Source organism: Pteropus medius, unplaced genomic scaffold (assembly GCF_902729225.1).
Source record: "Pteropus medius unplaced genomic scaffold, Ma_sr-lr_union100, whole genome shotgun sequence".
NCBI classification, from domain to species: Eukaryota; Metazoa; Chordata; class Mammalia; order Chiroptera; family Pteropodidae; genus Pteropus; species Pteropus medius.
The window spans coordinates 38,703,424-38,713,446 of NW_024344378.1; positions in this window are offsets into that span (position 1 = coordinate 38,703,424).

Here is a 10,023-nt window from a genome sequence, read left to right on the forward strand (position 1 = left end):
AATCCAGACATGATCCTCATATTATGCAAGGCCACTATTACATGGGTGCCCACTCAAAACACATGGTCCTACTTCTTCTCAACGCATAAAGAATTATAATAAAATCATTTTCTGTGTAATCTGTCTTCACTGCTGGAATACAAGCTCCATGTGGGTAAGGAGTGTTTATCTTATGTACTGTGACATCCCAAGCTCCTTATACATAACCTTATTCCTAGTAGATGTTCAAGAAATAGTTGTTGAATGAATGAATGGTTGATCTGCCTCCTGAGGCTGATGGGAGGCCTGTGAGATGATGCCTCTAATAGAGTCTGCACATAAAATCAGTCTAATCAATCCATTTTAGCTTTATTCCTTTTTTCTGTGTTTTGCCGGTGTTTGACAGATGTATTCATTTTCCTGCTTTCTTCTACGAATTCTAGATCACATGTATCCTGGTGAAGAATAATGATTCTAGAGCTGGATTATAGGAAAATCATCACTTATGGACTCTCATGTTAGAGACATCATAGCTGAAGTCAGAAGAGTAGTCACTAATTGTTAGGGTCACATAATCTATTTGGTGGCATGTTCAGTACAGGGTCTTGATCTTCTGCTTCTTGGATCCTAGCTCCGGCCTCCTTGTCACATTCAGTATGTATAGTCTTTTACTTTCTTTTTCGGTCTTCAATCTTTTCTCAAACTCTTGCCCAGACAAGAGCATTCAACAAGTTATCTGAGTGGCTAAACTGACAGAGACTTTTCATAAGGAAAAAAAATCATTATTAAATTAAATATACATTAACCATTTGTTATAAGTAAAATAATCCAAAAAAATTTCTCTAAACCTGAAAAAAAATGGAATTTATTTTTAATAGATAGGATAACTCCAATGAAAAATAAAGTATGTTTTTGTGGGGTTTTTTTTTTCCAAATCCAAAGAGAAGTTTGGTGCTTTCTTCTTCTGTTGTATGATTCATCAGAATTTAGACTGTAACACTTTCAAATTAATTTATCACATGATTCAATGCTAAAAGTGATCAAAATTGTGGATTTTCTTTGTTCTAATGCCCTTGACCTTTGACAATTTATGGGCTATTTGGAAGAAGTGGAAGTTAACTGGGAAGATTAGATTTTAACTGACTAGGTGACTGAGTGGCAGAAAGTTGTTGAAGGTACTTAACACATTTAGATCAAAGATTTCTGGAATTAATGGGTACCCTAAGAGAATAAATCTGTTAGACCCCAGAGAGAAGTTTACCTTATTTTCCATTGTGACCTGGCCTGAACTTAATGGGATCAGAAATTCTGAAGAAGTGCAGAGCTATCTAAGGAAATGAAATCACTCTCACAAACAATTCACTCATTTTGATGCTATGAATCATGCTTTAAGCATATTTGCTTGCTTTTAATGCTTAAACCCAGAAAGTTCCTGAGTGCTCAAGTATCTGTTATATCAGTGACACTGTTTCTAGAGCTATTCAGGCTCAGCCTTTGGCCAATGCTTTTGTTTGCATGGCTCTGTGACAATACATTTGATTTCACTGACAGAGAGACCCAACATCAACAATATAAACCTAGTGTCAGTGGTCCCTGATTGAATGCATTCTCAAGAAGATTGAATTGACTGAATAGTAATATTCTCCCTGAATTCATCAACAAGAATGACTAGCCCTGGGCTAAAAACTGTATGTTTTTATGTGAAGAAATTGGGCTAAATATCTTCCTTAATCACTTTAAAATTATTCATAAAAATCATTAAAAGTAACTTTTGTCATATGAATGCAAAAGTAATAATTACAAAAATTATGAAAATACATAAAAGCATATAAAAAATACACCATCTTAGCACACACATGCACAGTTAATATTTTTCGCATATATTTTCCATTTTTCTGCATCTATTATTGTATATCTGAGTTAGAATTTTTCTATATTCTTGTAAATTTTATGTTCTTGTAAACTTGTACCTTAAACTTTATATTTTAATACTAATAATGATAGTGATGATTATTATTACTGCATGCGAGGCACCAGGCTAAGTACTTTATAGGAATTATCTCATTTAATCCTCACAATAATCCTATGAGATACTATTGTCAGTCTCATTTATGTGAGGAAACAGACACATAATGAGGCTGACTAACTGCCTGAAGTCATAGAGCTAGAAGTCAATGGAGCCAGAACTTAAAATGATGTCTTAGTCCAGAACCTGTGATCGTAACATTTCACTATACTGTTTTCCTTCTCAAGACATTAAGTATTCTTCTACCATACTTTTTATTAAGACTATTTTTAGAGCAGTTTAAGGTTCACAGCAAAATTGAGGAGAAAGTACAGAGATTTCTCATATACCTCCTGATTAATACAGAGATTTCCCATATACCTCCTGCATAAACTCCCTAATTATCAACATCCCCCTCCAGAGTGGTACATTTGTTATGATACATTGACACATCATAACCAACCAAATTCCATACTTTACATTATGGTTCACTCTTGATATTGTACATTTTGTGGGTTGAGACAAACATATAATGACCTGTGTCCATGATGATGGTTATCATGCAGAACATTTTCACTGCCCTAAAATTCCTCTGTTATCTGCCTATTTATTCTTCCCCACCTCCCCTTCTATTACATTAATTAATTAATTTATTAATTAATTTCTCTATTTATTTGATTTTTAAAACTTTTTTTAAGATTGGGAGAAATTTTAAAAATTAATTATTAATTTTTTAATGGTGACCTTCTATCATATTTTAATATGTGTATTATAATACTCATAAATAATAATAATAATTATTATTATTTATGAGTATTATAGTTATTATAATAATAGTTATTATTATTATTCATGCTTGATATTTTCAGTTTTCCAGTGGTATAAATGACATTGTGATGAACATCTTTTTCAATAAATGTTTGCATATATCTTTAGTTGGGTTTCCCCAGATGCTGACCTGGAAATAAGCAATTGAGCACCACTAGCTTATTTGAGAATGATCCAGTAAACATCAGCAAGAGAAGTAAGAAAAGGAAAAGAAAAAAGTCAATACAGAATTTTTTAATGAGCAGGTTACCACCACAGGCAACTGAGGGCTCAATTCCACTGTGACCTTAGAGAATCTGGATTGAACTCATCTCACAGCTGTCTACACTGAGCGTATGGAATCCTTAACTTCTGCTCTTCATTGGTTGAGGACTGCTCCCAGGGATATTAACTCTTTGGAATTTTAGCCAGCCACATGTTTGATCTGGTGTACTTCCTTAGCCAGAAAAAATCTCAGGCAGAGAGCTGCCAGTGCTGGCAGATGGAAACCAGGTTACATGCACAGAAGGACTATGAATGGGCATTCACAACATCTGCTGCAGCATATTTCCATGATGCTTCCTTCTGGATAAATTTAGGATAAATAAAATTCTAAGATACCACATATTTTTGATTGCCCAATTGGCCCACAGAAATGTTATACCAATTTTTCATACCTTCTATGCTACAACTAGTGTTGGCTTTACCATGCTTACTCAAATCATTATGTATAACAATTTATCTTATTTGCATTTTCTTGATCAGTGTTATAGTTAAACTTTTTCATTTATCTATTAGTATAATTAGTATTTTTGTGTGTGTGCATTGTTCTTCATTTACTTTGACCATTTTTCTGTCAGAGTCCTTACTTTTTAAAATTTACTATTTTCTTAAGTGTTACAAATATTTTTCCTAGTTCATTCTTTGCCTTTTAATTTTTGTAATTCATTAACATGAAAAGATTTAAAATTTTTATATACTTTCATCTATAGATTGATTTCCTTAATGGACTCATATTTTTTGTGCATGCATTTTTTTTTTTTACTTTTAAAACTTTCACAACATTAATACATCTGGTATTTATTTTTATTTATAGTTTGAGGTAAGGATCAAATAACCTATTTTTCCCATGCCAATTCTAAGTGCTACATGTACTAAATTTGTATGTAACAGATCAATTTATTGAAAATAATGATTAATGGATTTCTTGATTGATTCATATTTTCTTATTTTTACTGTTATCCATGTTTGGAATACTTACTGATTTTAATTTATATTGTATATTAATTTAAATGTATAATTAATTTTAATTTACTTATTAATTTTAACAATACTTCACAATACCTATTAATTTAAAAAGTTCAAACTGTCCATATTCATATTAATTTTTCATCATATGGCTTACTATCGCAAAACCCTGGCAACCCATACTGTATACCAAAATGGATGTACAGCAATTCTCATGATTCTTCTCTGACTTCTTGCATTCTTTAGCAAGTCACACTCTTAACATCAACCAGAAAGAAAACATTACTTTATCTTGAATTTTTATTGTAAACATAACTTGAACATGATTGTTAAATTACCTTGTCTCTGCATGAGGCAACGCTCTCTACAGCGGGATATGTTATTTGGTTATAAAGTAAAATTCTACAAATTAGTGCATGTTGAATCAGCCACCGGGGACTCCTTATGTTTCCACAAATGCAATATCAGTAGCATAAGAATGGAAATTGCCTAAAAGTGTTCAAGCTGATTTTACAGTTACATGAGGGAAGTAAGCCAGAGCTGGGTGCGCAGCATTGCAAATGGCCTGTTACTGAGATACCAGGCTCCCTGATTCAGCATATGCCTCTCATGTATTATAGTTATCCTTTTTCTAAAATGTGCCCCTCAAAACCAAGTTCATGTGGTCTCATCACACTGAATTAAAATGTCAAGGGATGTTTATTAAAAGGACTTGAAAAAATTTATTGTTCTGAGAGAAGAAGCCTCAAAATGGTCTCCTGTCAGTACTGTTTTGAAGAATAGATTTTCTCCAGAAAGCATTCCTATGCCTTTCTGTTATGGATCGAACTGTACCCCTCGACTCCCCCAAATCATATGTTGGAGCCCTAATCCCAAGTACCTCAGAATGTGACCTTATTTAGAGATAGTGTCTGTATAGAGGTAATCAAATTAAAGTCAGGTTGTAAGAACAAGCCCTAATCCAATGTGACCAATGTCCTTATAAAAAGAGGAAATTCAGACACAGAGACTCACACGTAGAGGGAAGATGATAAGAAGAGACACAGAGAGAAGATGACTATTTATACACCAAGGAACACCAGAGGCTACCAAAAGCTAGGAGAGGTGCCTAAAATGGATCCTTCTCTAGTGTTTTCAGAGGAAGCATGGCCCTGCAGACACCTTGATCTTGGGCTTCTGATCTCTAGAACTGAGACAATAAATTTGTGTTGTTTCAGCCACTCAGCTTCTTGTACTTTGTTACAGCAGCCCTAGCAAATGTATATATTTTCCATGCTTTCTTGTTTTTACTTTTTGTACTCTTAAAGCATTCTGTATATACCTCTAGAAGAATTTATCACATTTTACTGAGTTGGAAAATTTTTTAATTGTTTTTGAATAGGTAATATATACATATGGCAAAAAAAAAAAAATGTTCCAAGAGTACAGAACAGTAAAATTCTGAGTGGAAACTGAGTCCTTCTCAGCTGGTTTTCTACAGCACCCCACCCCCACTACCCCAAGTGCCCTTTCAAGAGGCAAACACTGTTCTCTACAACTTATATCCTTAGTTTCATGATCATCTCTAGTTCAGTTGTCCATTTCCTCTCATTGACTATAGGTCCCTTGGGAGAAGGGTTTGCTTTATTCTGTGTAATCTCAGCTCTCAATAAATCTGAGTTTAATGACTTGTTTACCAGCTATATTCAGGTGGGTTGATGCACAAAATTTAAGTTGGGTTTAAGGCTCTGATTGCTGTTAATATCCAATATCCTGTTATTTAGTCATTTACACCTTTAGAGTAAAGCAAGATCTGAGCAAAGGTTTTGCTTGCAGGGAAGACTGAGCAGATAGTGAGGGACCTGGATGATGCTAGGGAGAGTGAGTGGGAAGAATTTCATTGAAGACGAAGTGAAAACTTTGTTAGTCTTACTTCTCCTTTGCTGTTCTTCATGGTTCCCAGTAATTGACTTTCAACAGAAGTAGTCCAGTTCCTATTTGTTAATTTGAGAGGCAGTCTAATATCCCAGTTAAGAGCTTAAATTTTGGGACGAGACTGCTATCTTTGTAATACTAGTTCTACCACTAGTTAGCTCTATAACAATGAATAAGTGATTTAACCTCTCTGTAACCAAGTTCTTCATCCTTGAAATGAAGAAAACAGTAGTATTTCCTTTTTATAGTTGCTATCAGGTAGAACCATGCCTGGCAATTAGTAAGATTTAGATTTATTAAATCACCCATAAGTTGTCCAACTGTGGGATTATTAATGTATTTGTTAGGATGCTTTTTGGCTGCAAGTAGCAGAAGGCCAAGCAAAAAGGAGCTTAAACAATAAAGACATTTATCATTTCCTATAAATGGAAGTCCTAAGGAAGGTTTTAGGGTAGGCAATTCAGTGGCTCGTTGATAGTGCCAACAATCAAGTTACCTTCTGTCTTTGGAATACTAGTGTTCGAGAGATAGGATTCCTCAGCATGTTGGCTTTTAACATCAATCTTGTGTTCTCAGGGTCACAAAAGTCTAGAACTGTTCCAGGAGTCACGCACAGACATGACAACATTGAGAGGTATTTTCAGAAAAGGGAATACCTTTCCCCACCACACATCCCTTTTGAAGAACAAACAAAAAGTTTTACCAGAAGTTGCCAGAAGTTTTCTCTTGTCTCATTGGACAGAATTATATCATATGTCCATGCTTAACCCATCACTGGGGTATGGAATGAGAATCTCGTGGCCATGGGCTGAGAATCTCTTTCTTGAAGTATATGACTGGAATCAATAAAATGCATAGAAGAAAACGTAAGAATAAAACTCGAGGACCTTGGACTTAAAGAGAATTTTATGAATTTGACCTCAAAGGCAAGGGAAGTAAAAGCAAAAATAAATGAATGGCACTACATCAAACTAAATAAAAAGCTTCTGGTCAGCAAAAGAAACCATCGACAAGGTAAAGAGACAACCATCCAAATGGCAAAATATATTTGCAAACAATGCCTCCAATAAGGGCCTAATATCCAAAATATATGAAGAACTCATATGACTCAATAACAACAATAAAACAAACGATCCAATCAAAAAATGAGCAGAGGACCTGAATAGACACTTCTCCCTACAGGACATACAAATGGCCAACAACTCTATGAGAAGATGCTCAACATCACTAGCTATTAGAGAAATGCAAATCAAAACCACAATGAGATACCATCTCACACCTGTTAGAATAGCTATAATTAACAGGACAAGTAATAACAAATGTTGGAGAGGATGTGGAGAAAAAGGAACCCTCATACCCTGCTGGTGGGACTGCAAATTGGTATAGTCACTATGGAAAACAGTATGGAGTTTCCTCCAAAAACTAAGAATTGATCTACCATATGATCCAGCAATCCCTCGACTGGGTATTTATCCCAAAGACTTGAAAACTCATATCTGAAAAGATATTTGCACAACGATGTTCATAGCAGCACTATTCACAGTGGCCAGGACACGGAAGCAACCTAAAAGTCCTATGATAGATGATTGGCTAAAGAAGCTGTGGTACGTATATATATACATATAATATATATTATATATATATTATATATATATTATATGTATATATATATATACACATATGTGTGTGTGTATATATATATGTGTGTGTGTATATATATATACACATATATATATATGTATATATATATATGTGTGTGTGTATATATATATACACACACATACACATACAATATATATATAATGGAATATTACTCAGCCATAAGAAGAGATGAAATACTGCCATTTGTGACAACATGGATGAACCTCAAGATAATCATACTAAGGGAAATAAGCCAGACAGAAAAAGTTGAAAATCACTTGATATCACTTATATGTTATGTGGGATATAAACCTAAAAGCGACAAATGAACAGGACAGAGACTCAGAGACATGGACCACGGACTAGTAGTTACCAGAGGGTAGGGGATGGGGGAGGAGGGAAGAGGTAGACAGGGTAAAGGGGGTCAAATATAAGGGGATGGGGGAAGGTGAAGTGGGTAAAGGGGATCAAATATATGGTAGCTGAAGGAAACTGGACTCTGGTGGTAATCACACAATAGAATATATAGATGTCAAATGATAATGTACACCTGAAAATTATATAATTATATTAACCAATGTTACCCCAATAAACAAAAAAATAAACATAAAGTTATAAAAGTAAAAAAAAAAGAAAAGAAAAGTAGGATTACTGGGTCCTTCTTTGTCTCTTGTTATAGTCTTTGTTTTAAAGTCTGTTTTGTCTGGTATAAGTATTGCTACTCCAGATTTTGTTCCTTTCCATTTTCACAAAGTTTCTTTCTCCATTTCTTTATTTTCAATCTGTGTGTGTCTTTTGACCTGAATGAGTCTCTTATAGGCACATATGTAAGGGTCTTATTTTCTTATCCATACAGCCACCCTATCTTTTGATTGAAGCATTTAATTCTTTTTTATTTGAAGTACTTGTTGATAGATATATAGTTATTGCCTTTTTATTATTTATACTATTGAAACATTTTTTTCTTCATAAAGAAGTCCCTTCAACATTTCTTGTAATACTGGCTTGGGGGTGATGAGAACTCCTTTAACTTTTTCTTGTCTGGGAAGCTCTTTATCTATCCTTTGATTCTAAATGATAGATTTGCTGGGTAAAGTAATCTTGGCTGTAGGTCCTTGCTTTTCAACACTTTGAAGATTTTGTGCCAATCCCTTCTGGCTTGCAAAGTGTCTGTTGAGAAATCAGCTGACAATCTTATGAGAGATCCTTTGTAGGTAATTATCTGCTTTTAGCTTGCTACTTTTAAGATTCTCTCTTTGTCTTTAACCTTTGGCATTTTAATTATGATGTATATTGGTGTGGGCCTCTTTAGGTTACTCTTGTTTGGGACTCTGAGCTTCCTAGGTTGGTATGTCTATTTTCTTCACTGCGTTAAGGAAGTTTTCCGTCATTATTTCTTCAGATAGGTTTTCAATTCCTTGTTCTCTGCTCTTTCAGGTACTCCTATGATGAGAATTTTGATATGCTTAATGTTGTTCCAGAGACCCCTTAAACTATCCAAATTTTTTGGATTCTTTTTTCTTGTTGCTGTTCTAATTGTGTGTCTTCTGCTACCGCATCTTCTAAATCACTGATTCTGTCCTCCACTTCATCTAGTCTGTTGATTTCCTCTAATGCAGCAGTCCCCAACTTTTTGGGCACCAGGGACTGGTGCTCCTATGAGAATCTAATGCCTGATAATCTGAGGTGGAGCTGAGGCAGTGATGCTAGTGCTGGGGAGCAGCTACAAATAAAGATGAAGCTTGCTCACTCGCCCACCGTTCACCTCCTGCTGTGCAGCCCAGTTCCTAATAGGCCACGAACTGGTACTGATCCACAGCCCAGGGGTTTGGGATCCCTACTCTAATGTACTATTCATCTCAGATATTGTAATCTTTATTTCTGATTGGTTCCCTATGACGTTTTCCATCTCCATTTTAATCTTTTCTGCCTCTTTGCTAAAATTCTCACTGAGTTCATCTACTCTTCCCCTGAGTTCATTGAGCATCCTTATAACCAGCGTTTTGAACTCTGCATCTGGTAATCTACCAGATGTCTTCATTTTGTTTAGTTCTTTTCCTGGAGCTTTGTTCTATTCTTTTAGGTGGGACATACTTATTTATCTCCCCATTTTGGCTGCCTCCCTATGTATTATTAGAATATGTATGTATGTACGTATGTGTGTGTGTATATATATACACACACACATACATACATACACATATATATATGTGGGACCCAGTGGCGTAGTCTCACAGTCTTTCCTGGTCACCTGAGACAGGTGCTCGCAGTGTGTCCCTTGTGTGTGTTGGGTGTGTCCTCTTGTTGTAGTTGAGCCTTGGTTGCTGTTTGCACATTGATGGGATGGATTGACCCTTGGGCTAATTTTTGTGAGAACTGGTCAGTGAGGGGCCAACCCTACAAAGCGGGATTCACTTTAGCAGGGCTTG